Here is a 20,774-nt window from a genome sequence, read left to right on the forward strand (position 1 = left end):
GATCGAGCCGGTTGGGGCAGGATGAACAGGACCCCATGGAGGGCTGCATGAACAAGACGACCCCGTGGAGTACTGGATGAATAGTAGATGATGGAGGGGTGCCCGTGGAGGGTGGTTGAACAGTAGCCGGTCGAGTAGCGCGCGGTGGAGGCTGGATGAACAGGAGCCCATGGAGGCTGGAGGAGGTCGACGGTAGCCCGTGGAGGCTGGAGGAGGTCGACGGTGGAGATGAACAATATCCCGTGGAGTCCCATTTTGCGGTACGCCACACCCCTCCCGATGAACAGGACCCCTGTTTCGACCGTAGCGCTCCAACACAAGTCCGTTTCGTCCGTTTTGCGGTACACCACACCCCTCTCGATCAACATGACCCCCGTTTCGAACGTAGGAGGTCCGTTTCCTCCGTTTTGCGGTACACCAGACCCCTCCCGATGAACAGGATCCCGTTTGGAACGTGGCCGGTTGAACACAAGGCCGCTTCCTCCGTTCAGCGGTACGCCATGCCTCGTTTCCATCGCCTGTTTCGTCCAAGCCCTCTTGATGAACACGACGACGCATTCCGTTCTGACCCAGCCAGTGGGCTCCCCATGAACACGACGACGCTCTTTCTCCTTTCCGACCCAGCCATCTACACGAGCCCTGGCCGTACGTATGCACAAGTAGGCATTCGAGACCCTGCCCGTATGTACTTGCACCCTGGCCGTTGTACGTACGTGTACATGCTACGTGTGCGCCTCTACTATGACACGTGCATGCCTCTACTAAGACACGTGCGCGCCTCTACATCGACCTGTATGTACATACACGTTGGCGACCAGAATGACAACGCTACGTATGCTTTAACCAGGTGGGTCCCGACTGTCAGGAACTTCCTTGCGTGCGAAGATGTAGCCGGTGGGTTCCAGCAGTCAGGAGGGCGAATTGTTTTTCTTTTTGCTCGGACGCACTTCCTTGCGTGCGAAGATGTAGCTGGTGGGTCCCAGTAGTAAGGGGGAAATGTTTTTTTCGCGAAATACGGTGGCCTGTTCGGTGGGTCCCTGCTGTCAGGTGGAGGAATAATTATTTTGCGCGTAATAAGGAGGCACTTCCTTGCAACCGCTGTGGACCCAGCTGTCAGTCTCTCCATGTACAGTACTCTTCCGATGGAAGTCGTTCCTTGACCACGTTGACCACGCCGCACCGAGAGCACCAGGGCGGTGGACGATGGCGAGGCCTAGGAAGGGGACGACGCGGAGCTGGGGAAGACGCGGCAGTGGAAGCCCGCGCGGAGAGGAGTACGAGGGTTCACTGGTTCGGCTGCGGTGTGAGGCTGCCGTCGCCGTAGAATAACAAAGGGTGTGGGTGATTAGAGGGATGGCCTGGCCAGCGGTGGGAGTAAGGGGGCGGTGAGGCCTCCACGGCATCACAGCTGGCCACGGGAGGCAGGAGCACACGACACAACCAACGCTGCTTTGGGCGGCTGGAGCAAGAACACCAGAGGTTGGAGAAGCACTACGGCCGTTGGATGGACATCATACGGTCACTGGAGCTAGAATCGTTCAGATTGACTAAGATAACAAAGCCCTCCGTCCCCGTCAACTTAGTGGGCTCACAAGTCAGCCTCCCACCAAGGTGGGTCCCAGCTAACAAGGAGAGTATTCATTTTTTTCTGCTTAATAAGGAGGCACTTCCTTGCATGCGAAGAAATAGCTGGTGGGTCCAACCTATCAGCGGTGGGAACGTTTTTTTCGCGAAATACAGAGGCCCTTCCAGTGGGTCCCAGCTATCATGTGGAGGAATCATTATTTTGCACGTAATAAGGAGGCATTTTCTTGTGTGCGGCCGTGGACCCAGCTGTCAGCCTCTCCACGTACAGTCCATGTCCAATGGATGCCGTTCATCGACCACGTTGATCAGGCCGCACCGAGAGCACCATGGCGGTGGACAATGGCGAGGCCTAGGAAGGGAACGACACAGAGCTGGGGAAGACTCGGCAATGGTTGCCCACGCAGTGGGGAGTATGAGGGTTTACTAGTCCGGCTGTCATCGCCGGAAAATAACAGGAGGTGTGGGTGATTAGAGGAATGGCCTGGCTAGCAATGATGTAGGGTGGGGCGGTGCGGCCTGTGCGGCAACACAGCCAGCCATGGGAGGCGGGAGCAGGCAGTCCCACTGGAGCTGGTTTGGGCGGCTGGAGTAAGAAGATCAGATATTCAAGAAGCAGCACGGCCATTGGATTAACATCCAACGGTCACTGCTGCTATAATCGTTTGTGGACTAAGTTGACAAAGCCAAAGTACACGTCAACCTAGTAGACCCACAAGTCAGCCTCCAAATCTGTCCCAAACAGCATATAGCCAAAATTTCTAGCCAGATTCAAATTAATTTTAAATCTAAATATACCTTAATTTAAATTCAATGAAATTTTACCCGCACAAAAACAATGAAATTTAAAATATCAAAATCCGAAAGAAAACAATATTTTGGAACTAATTGCCTGTTTGCTGTATTTTTTTCATTTTATAGCCCATTTATTATTACTTATAGCCCATTTTCTGGGAAAAATGCATCCCTCCTCGTCTTGAAGGATTTCTGGCCCAGCATGGCGTAGAAATGCAAGTAGGCCTACGTTGGTTATTTTTCAAAAAAAAAGCTAGCTAGCCATTTTCAGAAAGGAAAAAAACAAACTGGGATGGTCATGTGCTAAACTTATGAAATAAAAGCCTGGGCTAGACGGGCCACGGGTCCCACACAACCCAGTTGATACCCTTCTCATTCCCAAAAAAACAAAATTATTACGCGCGCTCCTGGGTCCCTACTGTCATCCTCACCATGTATAGTCATCTCCTTATTGATCTCGGTTGTTGACCATGTTGACAACACCGGAGGGTGGCACCGCAGCGAGCGAACCAAGGCGGAGGTTGATGGTGAGGCCTCGGACGGGAACGAATAGGAGCCGGGGAAGGTGCGATGTGGCCACAATGCGTGCGCGGCAGCACAGCCAGCCGTGGGAGGCGGGAGCAGGCGGTCCCGCCGGTGCTGGTTTGGCTTTAGTGGCTCGAGGAAGAAGAGACTGAAGAAACACGACAGACGTTGAATGTCAATCCAACGGTCAAGGTTGGCACAATCGTTTGTTGACTAAGCCGACACCAAGTAGCATATTTTTTTATATATAGGAAGAAAATAAAAACTAGGCTCGTTGGCCTGATAACATTCCCGAAACTGCGACCGTTCGATCTTGTGTCGCAACTAAAACTGCGAGGAAAATGCGTTCGTCTGCCGTCCTCCTCACAGGGAACGTTCGCCACATAAGTGACTAGCACCCTTGGTTTTCAACCAACAGGTCTTGGGTTCGAGTCCCAGGAACTCTCAATTTTGTCCTCCTTCCTTCCATGCAAGAAAGCGAAAGAAATCAAAGACTTGGGAAGGCGTACAGAACATGCTAGTGTACCAGTAAAGAGACATTGCCGAGTTTTAGAAAAAAGAGAGACGTTCTCCTGTAGCTGGTTCGAATCCAAACCTAGACTATGACTATATATTGTGCTATGCTACTCTGCAAGTAATGAAACTGACATATCCAATGTTCGCTTCTCCTCTTCTCTACTTGCTCTGCCTAGCATCAAAATCTCTGGCCGCATCAACCATGTCCGCTGGCTGCTCATCCACCTGCTCTTCAGCAGGCAACAACCAGATATGCGCCAAGTCGCCACTTGTACCATCGCCTGTGGGTCTCATCACACACCCGTCGGCACGTGCACCACAGCCGATTGCTCATCGCAACCCGCTGCCATTGGTGTGGTGCCACTGCTGCAAATCACGCAGAGTCATCTGTCGCGTCTCAACCACAATCCTCAACCCTGGACGAGTCTTCTACAAATGCCCGAATCATGGGGTAATAATATGTTTAAGTGTTGTTCTGCTGCTTTCAGTTGCTGATTTTTTAAATAGTTTGGTCGATGATCTTCCAATTTGATTCGTGCAGAAAAGGGAAGATTCGTGTGATTTGTATTTCTGGGAAGTTGCTGATGTGGGGGAATGCAACTACGCTGATTATTTGGTTAGCCGAGGAATCCCAATACCAGCAGGTTGGGGTGTTGGACAAGTAACTGAAGGAACGTCAGAAGAGGAAGATGCAGAGTAGAAGGTTAAAGCTGCAGTTCCTCTGATCATGGCCAAGCAACAGCTGCTGAACGTACTTGACAGCAATGAGGAGTGAAAGAGCTTGTGAAGATAATGGGCAAAATCGATGTGCTCTATAGGATGATTATCTCTTTATTTGCAGTGTATGTAGCACTCGTGATGTATTCAGTGGCTATGACATGAGCCACTTTGCTGAAACTAGTAATGAATGAAACCTGTCTAGCAGGCTGGGCGTAGTATTGTGAAGATCTAATGATTTCTATTAACGAATATCGGGGGTATCCCCTTTTGCTCATAAATAAATAAATAGCAGAGGCCATGTCGGGTCAGCTTTGTTCTCGTTCGAAGACGTCGAGCAAATTGCCGTCCAATAGCAAACCATGTCATCAAATTGAAGTTTCACAGCCAAATATGAGTACAACTAAACAACAATGTCATCATGTTTTAGTTTTCATACAATCACCAAACACAAATCAGCATACATAACAAGTGATGTTCTAACAGCAAAATACTAAACAACATGATCATCAGGTTTTAGTTGTCATAGCAAACACAATTTCACATAGTAGATAAAAAAAAAGTCTTCTGACAGGCATATACGACAAAAGCAATGTAATCATCATCCGCAGCAGCAGCGTCAACATCTTCGCCATGTGTATCAGTCTGAATCGTAATTCCCCACGGTGTCATCTTCTTTTTCATCCTCAACATCCTCGAACATTGGCTTCTTCTTGATCAACTCTTGTATGTCCACAGCACGACAGGCAATCTTTTCGCCAGCGTCATTGATGTGATGGTTCCCAAAGATATTAGGAACATCTGTGTTATCTTGTACATCAGGAGCAGTGTAAGCATCATCTTGTTGTGCAACTTCATTAAACAAATTCCTCTGCTCAAACCTTTGCAATACTCTCCAGTCATCGCTATGTGCAAATGTGTCTTCCAAGAAAAATATCTGTGTTGCTTGATATGCCAAAATAAAAGGCTCATTGGTCTGGTACGCTACCTTGACATTGATGGATTTGAAATAATCATCAGCTCTGGGTTTTGCGATCCTGGAAAATAGGTTATACCAACGACAGCACAACAGAACCACACACCAACGATCCTCGAAACTGGAGATATACTGCAACTGAACAATGTCTATTACGTTAGCTCATGATGGCACTGTTTTGTGTCTTCTTGCCTTCGTCTCGTGCAATGGTGTTGTAGCGCACATCTCCAACAACGCAAGATTCATAATGTCTTACCCGAGTATCAGGACCCATTGCTAGTGAGTAAAGGGCATCATCAAGTGCTTGCCCATCCTCCCGAATCTTCTTAACCTATGGTTAGAAAATAGACAAGTTGATCATCTTATGTACTCAATATATTAAAAAAACTGACAGTGCAATTCAAAAGCTTACATGGCTCTTGAACCATTTCACAAATCCTGCCATAACTAGTTTGTCAATGTTCCTTGGATTTTGCGGCAATAACTCCTTTTTGTAGATGTTGCACAACATAGTGATCGCATCAAACATCTAAATATATAAGAATGTGCTGCAAGTTTAGTAGATTACAATGTATAAGCTGCAGTACTGCACTTACTTGATATAAGGTAGTATCTCAGGACAGTTATTCAACACATACCAAACCATTTTGTCCAAATCTTTAGGTTTGTCCTCTTGTCGACTCTTCCCTGTAACTCGAACAGAATAATCGAAAACATTGAGCCCGGGATTGTCTTCACCCACCTCTTTTCTAAGCTGATCAGCTGTTTCAATGTATTTTGAGCAGAATGTCAACGCTTCTGTAGCAATGTAGGCCTCTGCAATGGAACCCTCGGGTCTAGCTCTATTCCTAACATAGACCTTGAAAGTGCATAGCCGCCTTTCAATAGAGTACATCCAGCCATACTGTACTGGACCTCTAAGTAGTGCCTCATCAGGTAGATGAACAACCAAATGCACCATCACATCAAAGAAGGCTGGAGGATATATCTTCTCAAGGCCGCATAGGATAGTTGGTATCTTGTCTCTAAGACGCTCCAAAGCATCTATCTTGATATTTCTACTGCAGAGTTCCCTGAAGAATTGTCCCAACTCTGCAACTGCTCTGTATAAGTCAGGATGGCCCAATCCTCTAAGGATAATAGGTAAAACTCTTTGAAGTAGGACGTGGCAGTCATGAGTTTTCAACCCTTGTACCTTGTTTCCATCTGCACTGACTCTCCTTTCAGGGTTGGAAGCAAATCCATGTAGGAATCTCACACATGACAGGACCTCGCAGAATTCTTTTCTTTTTACCTTGTCCAAGACGTACACAGTTGGTGATTTATCCCGTGGTTTACCTTCATCTTGCACCTGCAAATCCTTTCTGATACCCAGGTGTGTCAAATCAATCCTTGATTTTAAGGTATCTTTCGTCTTTCCTTCAATATTAAGAAGTGTGCCGATAATGCTGCCACATATATTTTTCTCAGTGCGCATCACATCAAGATTATGACACCGATCCAAATCTTTCCAATACTCCAAGTCCCACAAAGTGGACCTGCAGGTAAACAATAATCTCTCTTCTGCCCTGCCACGCTAACTTTTCCCGCTACCGTTACCAGGATTGTTTCCTGGTGTAATATGCCTGACCTTCTCTAATTCCACTTGCAACTCATCAGCGGTGAGCCTCTTTGTCGCATCACGGTTTTCATGCTTTGCATTGAACACATGTCTTGTGTATTTTCTAGGATGCGGCTTGTCCTTAGCAAGGAAATGGCGGTGTCCTATGTAACAGATCTTGCTAAGTATTGCGTAAGACAGCGGATTCCTGTCACAGCGAACACATGCATTGTAACCATGTGTCGTTCGCCCTGACATAGTGCCCAAAGCCGGATAATCATGGATGCACCAAATTATAACAGCACGCAGAAAGAAGTAAGCTGGTGGGCTTCTATATAGGTCTCGAGTGAGAACACCCCTCCATAGCTGTTGAAGTTCCTCCACAAGAGGCTCCATGAACAAATCAAAATCCTTTCCAGGACTTTTTGGACCTGGGATGAGCAAGGCCATCATGTAGTTTGATTCTTTGGTGCAGACATTTGGAGGCATGTTGTAAGGGATAACAAGCAATGGCCACATGCTATATGTAGCGCTCTGGTGGCCAAATGGGTTAAATCCATCTGAAGCTAAGCCAAGTCTAATGTTTCTCGAATCAGCAATACACTTTTTGTGTTTATGATTGAAGCTTTTCCACTCATTACCATGAGATGGATGGCTCATTACATTCTGATCTCTGTACTCCTAGTTCCTAGAATGCCACAGTACATCCTCTCTTGTTTCAACATCATGAAACAACCTCTGCAATCTTGGTGTAATTGGAAAATGTCTCAGAACATTATGAGGAATCCTCTTCATAGCATCGCCATCTTTCCAGCTTGATGATTTGCATTTCGGGCATTCACTTAAGTTGGCATAATACTTCCGGAACAAAACACAATTATTCTTCCAAACATGGATCATATCATATCCAATTCCAACTGCATGAAGGAAATTCTTCATTTTACTGTAGGTGTGTGGCAGCTCAGACGCATCTGGGAAAGATTTGCGGAAAGCAGCCAACATTGCATCGAATGATTTGTTGGTCATCTGCTCAGATGTCTTCACCTAAAGAAAGGTGACCATAGCTGAGAATACTGACAGCTTATTTTTTGGGGTGACAGCCACATTGCATTGTTCCAGCATGCGGGCCCACCGTTTTTCTTCTGCAGGTGAAAGTTCACGGAATGCATGAGCATTTCGTAGCATTGTTTCAATTATGGTCGAACTCACTGGCTTCGCCACCACCACCTCCTCCTCCTCTTCCACCCGAGCATAAGGCAGATCAAGGTGGTGATCTGCTGCTTCCACGTAGTCAACAACATTGACGTTCACAGTTTCACCATGATGAACCCACCTAGTATATGTGACCGACATCCCATACAAGTGTAGATGATTTTGCGCAGTTGACTGGGGTCTTTTAACTTAATTCATACAACTGCTACACGGGCAGAGCACATCTAATTTCGGACCACCGTACTCAGCTTTGATAAAGTTCATGAAGTTTTCAACCAACTCGACATATGCAGCGGAGAATTTTCGAGTAGAAGTTATCCAAGTCATGTCCATCTATTAGACATACAGATTAATTCTTCTAATAGATATTACAGGAAAAACATATATGCTTTTTTATGAAGTCCAGAAAAAAATACCTAGGTCGATGTCTAAAGCTATGGCAAGATATTTGGAAGAGCAGATCTAAGTAACGAAATATATGTAAAGCTAATTCAGCAAATAGATTTGCGTGCTAAATTATGGCAGGCTGTTTCAGCAGTCAATGAGGCCGAGCACACAGCCATCAAACTATCGAAGGAAGCAACAAAGATCGAGTATAAAATGGTGTAGAGCTATTTCACCTAACAGATTGGCTACTAGACCATGCCAATCTACGTCACAATAAATATATGGCAGGATATTTTAGCAACTAACCGGCCTTGGCATGCCATCTCAACTAAGCAGATTGAGTGCAGAATAGGGTAAGGAAGCTTCTTAAGCAGAGCATATTGACTGTAAACTACTTCGGCAAACAGTGAGATTAACAGCGTCTATCAGCTAACATTCAGCGCTACACCGACATGAACGGGGCCTCAGTCTAGAATGCGCGTACCGTGGGAGAACCTAACCGCCGTGCGTCTCCACACAAACGTCGCCAGCGATGGCGGCGCTGACCGCCATCTGCCTCCACAAGAACGTAGCCAGCAGTGGTGGCGCAGCTAGAGGACGGCAGTCCACAAGAGCGTACTATGGGAGCGAGAGGATCGCCATGCGTCCCCTCGACGAACCGCACCACCGACTTATCGGCGCGGCGGGGAGGGCGGCTTTGGCGGAGCGAATGGAGTGGAGGGGGGCGGGGGGAGGGGGTTTGGGGAACATTATTGGCTAGTTGGCCGAAGGGTGGTTGAATCGGATTTGGGGGGAATTTTTGGGTGAGGGGGAGGATTTTCGCGCGGTGGGCGGGGGGAGTTTGGCGCATGGTCGGTTTATCCAAGTGCAGTCCCACGTGTTAGTGAAGAGGCAAGCCGAAGCGCGTTTCGTTTGCGTGAGCCGTGTGCAGGACCGAACGTGTGTGGGGTGCAATGCGACCGCGACAGGAGTGCTGTGAGTGTACCGCCTTTTTTCCTTTTAAACTAGGTGCTTCGCCCCCTGATACGTCTCCAACGTATCTATTCCACCATTGCTAGCCTCTTCGGTACCGTGCATTGCCCTGTCTCACCTTGAGAGTTGGTGCAAACTTTGTCGGTGCATCCAAACCCCGTGATATGATACGCTCTACCACACATAAACCTCCTTATATCTTCCTCAAAACAGCCACCATACCTACCTATTATGGCATTTCCATAGCCATTCCGAGATATATTGCCATGCAACTTTCCACCGGTCCGTTTATCATCATGACACGCATTACTTTTGTCATATTGCCATTGCATGATCATGTAGTTGACATCGTATTTGTGGCAAAGCCACCATGCATAATTTTTCATACATGTCACTCTTGATTCATTGCACCATCCCGGTACACTGCCGGAGGCATTCATATAGAGTCATATCTTGTTCTAGTTTTGAGTTGCAATTCATATGTTGTAATCAATAGAAGTGTGATGATCATCATTATTAGAGCATTGTCCCAAAATAAAAAAAGAAAAAAAAGAGAAAGGCCAAAAAGAAAAAAAGAAAGGCCAAAGAAAAAAAAAGAAAAAGAAAAAAGAAAAAGAAAATAAATAAAAAGGGGCAATGTTACTATCTCTTTTTCCACACTTGTGCTTCAAAGTAGCACCATGTTCTTCATATAGCGAGTCTCATATATTGTGCTTCAAAGTAGCACCATATTCTTCATATAGTGAGTCTCATATGTTGTCACTTTCATATACTAGTGGGAATTTTTCATTATAGAACTTGGCTTGTATATTCCTACGATGGGCTTCCTCAAATGCCCTAGGTCTTCGTGAGCAAGCAAGTTGGATGCACACCCACTAGTTTTATTTTGTTGAGCTTGCATACATTTATAGCTCTAGTGCATCCGCTGCATGGTAGTCCCTACACCTCAAGTTGACATCAATTGATGGGCATCTCCATAGCCCGTTGATTATCCTCGTCCATGTGAGACTTTCTCCTTTTTTTTCTCCACACAATCCCCATCATCATATTCTATTCCACCCATAGTGCTATATCAATGGCTCACGCTCATGTATTGCATGAAAGTTGAAGAAGTTTGAGATTATTTAAGTACGAAACAATTGCTTGGCTTGTCATCGAGGGTGTAGAATTTGGGAACATTTTTGTGTGACGAAAATGAAGCATAGCCTAACTATATGATTTTGTAGGGATGAACTTTCTTTAGCCATGTTATTTTGAGAAGACATAATTGCTTTTATTAGTATGTGAGGGAGTCCTTGACTAGGGGGTGTCCGGATAGCCGAACTATCATCATTGGCCGGACTCCAAGACTATGAAGATACAAGATTGAAGACTTCGTCCCGTGTCCGGATGGGACTTTCCTTGGTGTGGAAGGCAAGCTTGGCGATACGGATATGTAGATATCCTACCATTGTAACCGACTCTGTGTAACCCTAGCCCTCTCCGATGTCTATATAAACTGGAGGGTTTTAGTCCGTAGGACGAACAACAATCATACCATAGGCTAGCTTCTAGGGTTTAGCCTCCTTGATCTCGTGGTAGATCTACTCTTGTACTACCCATATCATCAATATTAATCAAGCAGGAGTAGGGTTTTACCTCCACCGAGACGGCCCGAACCTGGGTAAAAACATCGTGTCCCTTGTCTCCTGTTACCATCCGCCTAGACGCACAGTTCAGGACCCCCTACCCGAGATCCGCCGGTTTTGACACCGACATTGGTGCTTTCATTGAGAGTTCCTCTGTGTCGTCACCTATAGGCCCGATGGCTCCTTCGATCGTCAACAACAATGCGGTCCAGGGTGAGACTTTTCTCCCCGGACAGGTCTTCGTATTCAGTGGCTTCGCACTGCGGGCCAATTCACTAGGCCATCTGGAGCAGATCGAAAGCTACGCCCCTGGCCATCAGGTCAGATTTGGGAGTTTGAACTACATGGCCGACATCCGCGGATACTTGATCTTTGACGGATTCGAGCCACAACTGAGCACGCCGCACTGTCACGATGGGCATGATTTAGCTCTGCTGCCGGACAGTGCCCTGGGGGCTGCACAAGAGTCCGCTCTGACCCTTAGCTCGGAGCCGACTGCGCCGATCGAGGATGGGTGGCTGGACACCACCTCGGGGGCTGCTACCTCTACAGCGATATAGCCGAATACCGATCCTGTCCCTTGTGAAGCTCGTGACTCCAAGGTGCCGGACTCCTCTCCGGACCCTGAACCTTCTGCGCCCCTACCAATTGAACCCGATTGGGCGCCGATCATGGATCTCACCGCCGCAGACATCTTTCAGCACTCGCCTTTTGGCAACATCCTGAATTTGCTAAAGTCTCTCTTTATCAGGGGAGCCCTGGCCGGATTATGGTCAGGACGGTTGGGATGCGGACGACGAAGAAATTCAAAGCCCACCCACCACCCACTTCATAGCAGCTGTCGATGACTTAACCGACATGCTAGACTTCGACTCCGAAGACATCAACGGTATGGACGACGATGCCGGAGACGACCAACAACCAGCGCCTACAGGGCACTGGAAAGCCACCTCATCATATGACATATACATGGTGGACATCCCAAAGGATGGGAATGGCGATGGAACAGCGGAGGACGACCCCTCCAAGAAACAGCCCAAGCGCCAGCGTCAGCGGCGCCGCTCTAAATCCCGCCACAGCAAAAATGGAGATTCCGGCTCAGGAGACAATAAAACCCCGGACAGTGCCAAAGACAACCCCCTCCAGCAAGATTCAACACAGGAGGATGGAGAAGCCAGCCCTCGTGGGAGAGCGGCAGACAAAGAGGTAGAGGACGATAATTACATGCCTCCCTCCGGAGACGAGGCAAGCCTCGACGACGACGAATTTGTCGTGCCTGAGGATCCCATTGAACAAGAGCGTTTTAAACACAGGATTATGGCCATGGCAAGCAGCCTCAAGAAAAAGCAGCAACAGCTTAGAGCTGACCAAGATTTGCTAGCCGACACATGGACTGAAGTCCTTACGGCCGAAGAATATGAACTCGAACGCCCCTCCAAAAGGTACCCCAAACGCAAGCTGCTGCCCCGATTAGAGGAGGAAGCACATAAACCTACATCACCAGCACACAATACGGCCGACCGGCCACCTCGTGGCCGCGACAGAGAGGTCTCTAGGCCCTCCACTAAATCCGCACCGCGGCATCGCTCGTACAAAGCCACGGGGGAATGCGCCGGACTTGCGAGACATTTTGGAGGATAATGCATGACAAACAAGATCGACCTACGGATCACGTGGGTGCCCCACGATACGCGACGACAACCGTCACGCCGGATACAGCAATTCCGGCCGGGCCGAACACAGTAGACAAAGCTCGCTTGAGCTGCGTCGTGATATAGCCCAATACAGAGGCGCCGCACACCCACTATGCTTCACAGACGAAGTAATGGATCATCAAATCCCCGAAGGTTTCAAACCCGTAAACGTTGAATCCTATGAAGGCACAACAGATCCCGCGGTTTGGATCGAGGACTATCTCCTTCATATCCACATGGCCCGCAGTGATGATCTTCATGCCATCAAATACCTCCCACTCAAGCTTAAAGGACCAGCTCGGCATTAGCTCAACAGCCTGCCAGCAGAATCAATTGGGTGTTGGGAGGACCTGGAAGCCGCATTTCTCGATAACTTCCAGGGCACATATGTGCGACCACCAAACGCCAATGACCTAAGACACATAATTTAGCAGCCATACGAATCGGCCAGACAATTCTGGACACGGTTCTTAACCAAGAAAAATCAAATCGTCGACTGTCCGGATGCAGAGGCCCTTGCAGCCTTCAAACACAACATCCGCGACGAATGGCTTGCCCGGCACCTAGCACAGGAAAAGCCAAAATCAATGGCAGCCCTCACATCACTCATGACCCGCTTCTATGCGGGAGAAGACAGCTGGCTAGCCCGCAGTAACAACCTAACCAAAAACTCTAGTAGTTCGGGTACCAAAGACCGCAATGGCAGGTCGCGTCGCAATAAGCACAAGCGCCGCATTAACGGTGATAATACTGAACATATGACAGTCAACGTCGGATTCAGAGGCTCTAAACCCGGTCAGCGGAAAAAAGCCATTCAAAAGAACTACTCCGGGCCCGTCCAATTTGGACAGGATACTCGATCGCTCGTGCCAGATACACGGCACCCCCGAAAAGCCAACTAATCACACCAACAGAGATTGTTGGGTGTTCAAACAGGCAGGCAAGTTAATCACCGAAGGCAATGACAAGGGGCCCCATAGCGATGACAAGGAGGAGACCCGGCCGCCGAACAATAGAGGACAGAAGGGTTTTCCCCCACAAGTGCGGACGGTGAACATGATATACGCAACCCACATACCCAAAAGGGAGCGAAAGCGTGCCCTCATGGACGTATACGCGATGGAGCCAGGCACCCCAAAGTTCAATAAGTGGTCCTCCTGCCCGATCACCTTTGATCGAAGGGACCACCCCACCAGCATCCGCCATGGCGGATTCGCGGCATTGGTGTTAGACCCAATCGTCGACGAATTTCACCTCACTACAGTGCTGATGGACGGCGGCAGCAGCCTGAACCTGCTCTACCAGGATACAGTGCACAAGATGGGCATAGACCCCTCAAGGATTAAACCCACAAAGACGAGCTTCAAAGGCGTCATACCAGGTGTAGAGGCCAATTGTACAGGCTCAGTTACACTTGAAGTGGTCTTCGGATACCCGGATAACTTCCGAAGCGAGGAGTTAATCTTCGACATAGTCCCGTTCCGCAGCGGCTATCATGCACTGCTCGGATGAACCGCATTTGCAAAGTTCAATGCGGTGCCGCACTATGCATACCTCAAGCTCAAGATGCCAAGCCCTCAAGGAGTCATCACGGTCAATGGAAACACCGAACGCTCTCTCCGAACGGAGGAGCATACAGCAGCTCTCGTGGCGGAAGTGCAGAGTAGCCTCTTAAGGCAATTCTCAAGTCCGGCTGTTAAGCGACCGGACACCGTCAAGCGCGCCCGAAGTAACCTACAACAAGACCACTTGGCACGTTCCGAGCACGCGTAGCAATGCGGCCCCAACCCTAGCCCTCGCGACATCGCGAAATCGCAATGCAGCACGCATAGGGGGAGGGGCACGACCACGGCATGCTCAGAGTGCAGATCAACCACACCAGGGGCTCCCAAATTTGTCATTCTTTTTTTTCTTCTTATTATCAGGACTCCGTTTTCCAGAGGCCCTATCCGGCAGTAGATCTGCCGCACGCACGATGCAACAGCCAGGGAAGCAGAAAGGCTACGACGAGTATCCAGGTGGTCTCCATTACGAGCATTATACCTGTTTTACATACCATTCCGCAGCCTACCCTTGGAGCGGGACATGTTAAATAGTCCCACCCCTTGCTGATGGCACTATTTGTATCGTTCTGCCTCCATTGCAGTATTTTTTGAATAAACAATGCATCGCTTTTTGCCTATCATTGCATTCCTTTTTATATATGTTCACTTATGACATGTTGCACCCGTACGCATTGGTACGGCCAAATACACCAGGGGCTTAAGTTCCCCAAATTATGGTGTGATAAGTCGGAACACTTTCACAAGTGCGGCACCCCGAACTTATAGCATTATATGCATCAGCTCCGAATCATGTCTTGGGTCAATAGTTGGGTTTGCCCAACTCCCATGTTTTGGTACCTTACGTTCCGTTATATCGGCTAAGGTAGCGTTGGGAGAACCACTGCGATTGTGCCCCAGTTGAGCTGGGTCGAGCACCTCAGTGGAGAAAGCTAAAACTGACCATCATGATAAGGTGAGAGCTGGTCGCTGTTCGAGAGGTCTTTTCGAGTCCCTAAGGACTTATGCCTCTTAGAGTGAAGAGCCGGCTTTGTACGGCCCGAGGCGTGGATAGCGCCCTATATTCGGTCTTCCGAACACTAGGGGCTTCGCCGAAATTTAAAATTATAGAATTCTATGGCTAAGTGAGAATGTTCAATTATTATAAGTCCGGTTGCCTCGTTCGTCGTGTTGAGCGCCTCCCTAGAAGGACCCAAAAATGGGAACAAGAGCGCTCATATTTATCCCGAACACCCCAGCACTCATGGCATGGGGGCAGAAGCCAACGACTTGCCATCTCTCAGATTTGATAAACGGCCGCACAGAAGGTAATATTTTAAATTAACAAGCGTTGCTTAGCACATATGAACAAAGGTTTCAGCACACAGGATAACAAAATGCGAGTCTACTCAAAAATTACGTCTTTGGAGCATTCACCCGCAATAAGGCGGGCACCCTTCAGGACACCCTTATAATACATCTCAGGCGTGTTATAGTCCTTGCCAGGCGGTGGCGCGTCCATCACAAGCTTCTCGGTGTCCATCTTGCCCCAGTGCACCTTAGCGTGGGCAAGGGCCCCACGGGCACCTTCAATGAAGGCGGAGTGCTTGATGACCTCAACCCATGGACAGGCGTCCACCAGCCGCCGCACCAGACCGAAGTAGCTCCTAGGCATGGCTTCTTTGGGCCACAGCCGAACTATGAGGGCCTTCATGGCCTGTTCGGCCACCTTGTGGAGCTCGACCAGCTGCTTCAGGTGGTCGCTCAGGGGCACCGGATGTCCGGCATCAGCATACCGAGACCAGAACACCTTTTCTGTCGAGCTCCCCTCCTCGGCTCTGTAGAACGCGGCAGCATCGGACACGCTATGGGGCAGATCTACGAACGCTCCTGGAGAGCTCCGAATTCGGGTAAGTAACAAGTAATTCACTTTTACATGCTTGCTTTGCATGAAGAATGCCTTACCCGCTGCTATCTTCTTTACTGCCTCGATTTCCTGGAGGGCCTTTTGGGCTTCGGCCTAGGCGGCTTTGGCACTCTCAAGAGCCGATGCGAGCTCGGACTCTCGAGTCTTCGAGTCACGCTCCAAACTCTCGTGTTTTTCCACGAGAGCCTGGAGCTCGGTGCGTTCCGTGGCCGCATTGCGTTCGGCCACGGACACCGCCTCCTTCAGGGTCGCCACCTCGTTCGTAGCCCCTGGAGTACCCACGTTATTCCTGTAATTTTTTGCAACCAACATCCTTTTCTATAAGGTACAAATTTAATAAGGTGTTACTTACCTTCCTTGTCCTCGAGCTGCTTCTTGGCACGGCCGAGCTCGATCTTGGACCGCTCGAGGCTCTGCTTCAAGGCATTGACCTCTGCAGTCAGTACGGCAGAGGTCAGCAGCGCAGCCTACATTCCCATATTGACATATTTGTGTTAGACTCCTGCGTATATCTTTTTAGATCCTCAGTTCGGCTTTTCTTTCCGAACACCAAACTGAGCATCAGTGGCTACTGTCTATGCGGTACTATTTTTACATATCTTAATCACATACCTCAAAGCCTGTTAGAAGGCTGGTGCAGGCTTCTGTCAGCCCGCTCTTGGCGGACTGAACCTTCTGAATCATCGCACTCATGACAGTGCGGTGCTCCTCGTCGATGGAAGCGTCGTTGAGCGCCTCCAACAAGTTATCCGGCGCCTCCGGTTGGACGGAGGCCACCGGCGTCGCTGTCTTGCCCTTCTCACGAAGGGGCCGCCCGCTGGACTCCGGAACCACCAAAGGTTCCGGTACGGAGTCTGGTCAAAAGTCCGGGAGGTTGCCCTGCGGCACCTCCGGGGCCTCCTCCTCCTGGGTGGCCCCCTTCTGGGACCCCACGTCGGCGTCGTCTGCGTCACGGGGGGAGGAGGCGGTCGGAAGTGAAACACTATTCACATTCGACGAACCCAAGGACTCGCTCGACGAAGCGGGGAGATCGTCCTTGGGTGGACTACATGGTTGTATTCGGCATTAGAAGACACTATGCGACGAAAGAAAAATCATGAGTTATTCTGGAATCCGGACACTTACGATCTCGCCAGGGGCTTGGCCCTAGAGGGCCACTCCTCTTCGCCGTCGTCGGTGTTGGTGGAACAGTCCGGAAGAAGGGTCCTTCCCTTCTTGGATCCTTCGGCCTCCCCCGTTGGGGAAGCCTTCCTCTTCTTCTCTCCCTCCGCTGGGGGAAAGGCCTCTTTCTCCTCCTCCTCGTCTTCGTGGGAGGAGTCCGCCTCGGAGTCATCGGATGATGAGTCCGATAACACCTGGCGCCGGGAACTCCTCCGAGTTCCCGTGGCCTTCTTCTTGGCCTTCTTCTCCGGCACCATGTAGGGCGCCGGGACCAGCAGCCCCGTCAAACGGGCGTCCGCTGGGTCTTCTGGAATGGGAGCCGAACAGTTAACCTTCCCGGATGTCTTCTGCCAGGCGTGTTAAAGGTAATGGGAGTTTAGATCCCGCATAGAGTCAAACTATGGAAAAGAAGTGTCCCGTAAAGGGTAATATAGCTTACCTCGCCAGCCTGACGCTGCGAGCTGAATCCGTGATCTTCAGTAGCGGATGCGGGAGCCTTGGTGCCCTTGAACAGCACCCTCCAGGCCTCTTCGTACGTAGTGTCAAAGAGCCTGCTCAAGGTCTGGTGCTGTGCCGGATCGAACTCCCATAGGTTAAAATCCCGCTGTTGGCACGGGAGAATCCGGCGGATGAGCATGACCTGGACTATGTTGACAAGTTTGAGCTTCTTGTTCACCAGGGTTTGGAGACAGGATTGGAGTCCGGTCAGCTTCTCCGAATCTCCCCACGACAGGCCCTTCTCTTTCCAGGAGGTGAGCCGTGTGGGGATGCCAGATCTGAATTCAGGGGCCGCTGCCCATTCAGGGTCACGCGGCTTGGTGACGTAGAACTACCCCGATTGCCACCCTTTGATGGTTTCCACGAAGGCGCCCTCGAGCCAGGTGACGTTGGGCATCTTGCCCACCATGGCGCCTCGGCACTCCGCTTGGCGGCCACCCACTACCTTCGGCTTGACATTAAAAGTCTTTAGCCATAAGCCGAAGTGGGGCTGGATGCAGAGGAAGGCCTAGCACACGACGTTAAACACCAAGATGTTGAGGATAAAATTCGGGGCCAGATCATGGAAATCCAGGCCATAGTTGAATATGAGCCCCCGGAGAAATGGGTGGAGTGGGAAGCCCAGTCCGCGGAGGAAATGGGGAAGGAACACCACCCTCTCATGGGGCCTGGGGGTGGGGATGAGCTGCCCCTCGTCGGGGAGCCGGTGCGCGATATCGCTGGACAAATATCCGGCTTTGCGCAGCTTTTTGATGTGCCCCTCCGTGAAGGAGGAGGCCATCCACTTGCCTCCCGCTCCGGACATGGTTGGAGAAGGTTGAGGTGAGATGTGCGGACTTGGGTGCTGGAGCTCGAGTGCGCGGAGATGGATAAGCAAAGGAGGAAGAAGCCGTAGGTGAAAAGGTGGATCCTTATCCCCTTATATATGAGCGGACGAAACTATGCGTCCCCACCAGCCCAGTAAAACTCGCTTATCTCCCAAGCGCCGCAAAAAATGGCGCGGTTAGGTTACCCACGCCTGTATTGATGAGAATCCCGAAATAAGGGGACACGATCTCTGCTTTGACAGGACGTGCCAAGGAAACCGCCTCGCTAAACGCGCTGAGGTGGAACAGTAAAAACAATTCAAAGATAAAGGCTTGGCCGTGGTGTGACATCATGCTACGAGATACGTCAGCAGATTGAGCTTGTGTAAATATTATTCTCTCTACGGTGGTATGTGGAATTTATTTTGCAGAGTCGGACACTATCCTGGTGTTCAAAATCTTCTATGAATTATTCGGAGGAGGAACCCGCCTTGCAATGTCGAAGACAATATGCGCGCCGGACTCGTCGTCATTGAAGCCTAGTTCAGGGGCTACTGAGGGAGTCCTCGACTAGGGGGTGTCCGGATAGCCAAACTATCATCATTGGCCGGACTCCAAGACTATGAAGATACAAGATTGAAGACTTTGTCCCGTGTCCGGATGGGACTTTCCTTGGCGTGGAAGGCAAGCTTGGCGATACGGATATGTAGATCTCCTACCATTGTAACCGACTCTGTGTAACCCTAGCCCTCTCCGGTGTCTATATAAACCAGAGGGTTTTAGTTCGTAGGACGAACAACAACCATAGGCTAGCTTCTAGGGTTTAGCCTCCTTGATCTCGTGGTATATCTACTCTTGTACTACCCATATCATCAATATTAGTCAAGAAGGAGTAGGGTTTTACCTCCACCGAGAGGGCCCGAACCTGGGTAAAAACATCGTGTCCCTTGTCTCCTGTTACCATCCGCCTAGACGCACAGTTCGGGACCCCCTACCCGTGATCCGTCGGCTTTGACACCGACAGTATGCTTGAAGTATTACTACTTCTTTTGTCAATATGAACATTTATTTTAAATCATTTGGATCTGAACATTCATGCCACAATAAAGAAAATTACATTCAGAATTATGCTAGGTAGCATTCCACATCAAAAATTCTGTTTTTGTCAATTACCTACTCGAGGACGAGCAGGAATTAAGCTTGGGGATGCTTCATACGTCTCCAACGTATCTATAATTTTTGATTGTTCCATGCTATTATATTACCCCTTTCGAATGTTTATGGGCTTTATTTGACACATTTATATCATTTTTTGGACTAACCTACTAACCGGAGGCCCAGCCCGTATTGCTGTTTGTTGCCTATTTCAGTATTTCGAAGAAAAGGAATATCAAACGGAGTCCAAACGGAATGAAACCTTCGGGAGCGTGATTTTTGGAACGAACGTGATCCACAGGACTTGGAGTGCAAGCCAAGAAGCAGCCAAGGCGTCCACGAGATAGGAGGGCGTGCCCACCCCTACAGGGCGCACCCCCCCTGTCTCGTGGGCCCCTCGGGCGGCCACCGACCTACTTCTTCCTCCTATATATACCCACGTACCCCGAAAACATCCAGGGAGCCAACGAAAAACAATTTCCTCCTCCGTAACCTTCTGTATCTGTGAGATCCCATCTTGGAGCCTTCGTCGGTGCTCTGTCGGAGGGGGAATCGACCACGGAGGGCTTCTACATCAACACCATAGCCCTTCCGATGAGTTGTGAGTAGTTTACCACAGACCTTCGGGTCCATAGTTATTAGCTAGATGGTTTCTTCTCTCTTTTTGTATCACCATGTTCTCCCCCTCTCTTTGTGAGATCTATTCGATGTAAACTCTTTTTGCGGTGTGTTTGTCGAGATCCGATGAATTGTGGGTTTATGATCAAGTTTATCTATGAGAAATATTTGAATCTTCTCTGAATTCTTTTATGTATGATTGAGTTATCTTTGCAAGTCTCTTCAAATTATTAGTTTGGTTTGGCCTACTAGATTGATCTTTCTTGCCATGGGAGAAGTGCTTAGCTTTGGGTTTAATCTTGCAGTGTCCTTACATGATAAAAAGATGGGGTTGCAAGGCACGTATTGTATTGTTGCCATCAAGGATAAAAAGATGGGGTTTATATCATATTGCATGAGTTTATCCCTCTACATCATGTCATCTTTCTTAATGCGTTACTCTGTTCTTATGAACTTAATACT

Source organism: Triticum dicoccoides, chromosome 5B, assembly GCF_002162155.2.
Source record: "Triticum dicoccoides isolate Atlit2015 ecotype Zavitan chromosome 5B, WEW_v2.0, whole genome shotgun sequence".
NCBI lineage: Eukaryota > Viridiplantae > Streptophyta > Magnoliopsida > Poales > Poaceae > Triticum > Triticum dicoccoides.